We start from the raw sequence: 3,871 nt of genomic DNA, 5'->3' as shown, positions 1-3,871 counted from the left end.
GGTGTTTTGGTTGGGCTCCAAAACCGGCATTGACCTTTGTAAAGGGATAATCCACAAAATCGCTCAGCCGGCCATAAAGAGCTTTTTATTTACCGCACACTGTCTCCTGGCATTTTAAACCAGCTCTCTCTCCAACACTCCCATGATCCTTCTGCTCACTCTCTCTCTTTCTCCTCTCAGCTTGGTCTCTCCTCTGTTTTATCTCACTCCCTTGAACACTTTGTACACTGCTGTACCCTCTCTATCTCATCGTCTCCTCCTTATTTTGCACCTTTCTCCAGATAAAATCCTGATTGCTTTTCTTTTCACAGATTATTCTCCTAAATTCCTTTACAGTTTTTCTAACTCTTGCATCTCCTTTTCATAACATCTCTTCCTGCACCCTTTCCCCTGTCACTTTGTCAGATCTCTCTAACCTCGTTCGCTGTGTGTGTCTGAGCCGTTGTTATTTCCGGGAAATTTAATTATCAATCCTCTAGATGAGGGTTGGCACGCATAGCCAAATTATCACTGACTCCATAAATTAACACACAGTGTTGAAAGATTAGACGCAGACAAGCTCCTGCATGCACACACACGTACACACACACACACACACACACGCACACTCGCTTGGAGAGACGTAGTCATGCTGGGACAGACACACTGAGACACGTGCGCAGTGTGTCACAACAAGGCAGACAGGGGTAGACGCCGAAGCACCCACCCACACAGTGTGAAACAAACCACACACAAAAACAGTGTGACACAAGCAGTTAGATAAGGACGGACAGGAGAGTGAGTGGGCAGACACACCTGAAGGCAGTCTGACAAACTCACACTTACACACATAACAGTTCATCAGAGGACATTGAAAGCATGCGCAAGGCTATTCAAGGTTTGTATGCATTGTAGAGAAGCTGATAAATTAGAAACAGGCAAATGAGACAAAGCAATATTAACTGTTGAGTCGATTGAAGTGGGCAACCTCGACTTGTTCTGCATTATGCATACAAGGTAATTTACTGCACTGTGCCCATGCTTCCCATACATCTGTATCGGTAAAGCATTGCGTGTCACAAGGTGTGCAAAATAACTTAACTTATGCAGACAGCTTGTTCATAATTAATGATTTTTTGTTTCCCTGAAGGTTTCACTTCCCCCAGCTGCTGTCACAAAGCATATGAGTGTATATTTGGAGCTGTTGGAAACATCTAATGCATACCCTGACACAAGAAGAGTTGGAGACATATATTTAGAGTTGGCAGAGCTATAGTTTTACACTGTATTCAGAGAGCAGGATCATTAATACTGTCAAAACACAGATGCTCCTTTCTCCTTTAAACTCATACAGAGATGCTGAAGTGAGGTACTTTATTGTAGTGCCATCAAGGTTCAGGGTGAGGAGGTAGCTGGAGTGCAAAAAGCTGGCAACTATAAGTGTTTAGGGTTATGTTCCAGGAGGAGTACAAAACAAACATGCCTCAATTCTCTTTGGGAGTATTTGGGTAAAGTCCTGAAGTGAGCCAGCCAACTTGGACGAAGCTGGTCGCTCTATTTGTGCTCTGTGAGTAATGGGGAAACAGCAGAACAAATCAAAGCTTTGATTATTTTGTTACAAATAACTTTATAATGAGATAACTTCGTCCAACTACAAAGGCACTTTATGAGACAAATTACTTTGTTCAATGGCAAGTTTGCCAACGCCACCCACAGACCGACTCCATTCCGCCAACTAAAGTGTCCTATTATGCACCACAGCAACAGGAGTCATCAGGTCCTCCAGGAAGTACAAGGAGGGGACTCAATTCCCAGCAAGAGCCATAAACAAGAGTTTCTAAAGCTGGCTAGTAAGGTTATTGTACACGTGCCGCATTGGAGGCTAAAGACAAATAACTAAAATAGACAAACTTTTAACAACATGATTCTTAATTATGTCTATTCAAATACCTTCATATGTCAAAGCATGACTAATAAAGGGCTCTAACGGGGCTTTCATACCTGGATATTTTGAAGAGGTTGTTCAACACATGGCCGTTTCCCCCTTCCCTCCAGCTGGCTACTTTCATTCACTGGCTGGCTACTCCATATGTCCGTATAAAGCCCTGGTGACACAAGCAGAGGCCTAGCGTTACATTCCTTCAAACCTGCAAACTACATAAGAGTGATCCATTCAGTCATGGCGAACATTGTATTGGTTTGATAAGCAGATGGCACAATTTGGAACAATTTAGAAATGGAATACATAAAAAGTCAACTGTTGGGGTACTAAATTGAAGTCCCTTTTTTTAGGTGTTAAAACCACACTGTGGAGTGTCTCAAGTAAGATCTCTGCATTTAAAATTTTACTTGCGCAATCTAGTTTCTAGCCGATCATTCTATATAGTCTATATATGTGTTTGAGTAGAAGTATAAGTAGCAAAACAAATCTTATAATGGAATACATTTTACTTAGGTTCTATAATTGAATATATTTCTGTCCAATGCTGGTGGCTGTGTTGAGCATCATCATATGTTAGCTGAAACTAGTGTATCAATCCAGGTTTATCTCAGTTAGTTTACCTGGAAGACCTTGAAAAGTATTTGTACACTGTAAACCTGAACAGTACTTCACTCAAACATTGTATTTCTGCTACCTAAAAACTCTTACGTAATCAGTTACGACAAACATTTTGAGTAAATTCAACTTGTTCGGGTTTACAGTGTAGTATATGTGTTGTCCCGTGAATTACAACTGTTTTATGTTACTTGTTTCCAGTGCTAAGGTGGTTGATCATGTTTAGTCCCACTTATAATAACCAGACTCAATAACCAAACAATAAAATGCACTGCATGTCCAAATTTAGAACTTTTTTTGCTCCCTACTTCAGACCTGATGTGATTAGACAAAGGGTTTGAGGGAATGCACTCTAAATCCAGCTCCACTGACTGTAATTGGAGTGTTAAAGCGGCATCATTTGAAGCTGCCTCAACAAAAAACATGCTCCTGTGTGTGTGTGTGCATGCAAATTGAGTTGTTATCATTGGTTTTTGAGGGTTTTTCTTATTGCATGTGACACACACATACACACTAGGACTTGCAGGGGAAAACATAGCTGCAGGTGTTCCTTGTTAGGGACAGCAAAACAAAACCCTTCTCAGAGGAAAGATACACAGACAAATAATAAAAGAACAAACCTTTGCATGCATGTACAAAGGCACCCTCACATACACACACCCACGCATGCAGAGAAAAAACACACATGTTCTGAAAGGGAACTGCCAAGAGGTATAAAACACACGCCTACGCACATGTTAGTGGTGATATGCACTGCTGGAACATTAACCATCGTCTTTGTGATAGTTTTTTATATATAAATGTAGCATGATTAGTTGCAAAAAGAAAGTGAAAAAACCCTTTGTTACATGTGGAAAATATGTCTCATTAGTATGCACATGTAACTTTTACATGTAGTGCATTAGGCTTCACAGGAAATGGGTTTCTGAACAAATGCTGGGTATAATCTGACAAAATGCTCAAATGACTGAATTATCTTTTCTCAGATATCTGGAATACACAGGCAGTTTTACCAATCCATCCTGACATTTCCAACAAAGCCAGCTTTAGAGTTCGATAGCAGAACAATATGATCTGTAAAATGACTCAGGCTTGTCTGGTGTGACCTTTTATCTGCAGAATCTCAGTACTTTGTCCAATTCTTGTGAGATATTTTATACAATCTACCACCACTCTGCAATGGGAAGGTTTGAGATACACACATGGGTATTCTGCATTCAGGTGTAGTGTCCTTTTTATTCTATGCGTTTTTGTAAAAAAAACTTTTTTTTAGATCTTTTAATGTAATACTGACTCACAACTACAATTTGACAATGAGGGAATGGGTTGAAACTT

Source organism: Notolabrus celidotus, chromosome 22 (assembly GCF_009762535.1).
Source record: "Notolabrus celidotus isolate fNotCel1 chromosome 22, fNotCel1.pri, whole genome shotgun sequence".
NCBI classification, from domain to species: domain Eukaryota; kingdom Metazoa; phylum Chordata; class Actinopteri; order Labriformes; family Labridae; genus Notolabrus; species Notolabrus celidotus.
This window is presented reverse-complemented; position numbering follows the sequence as displayed.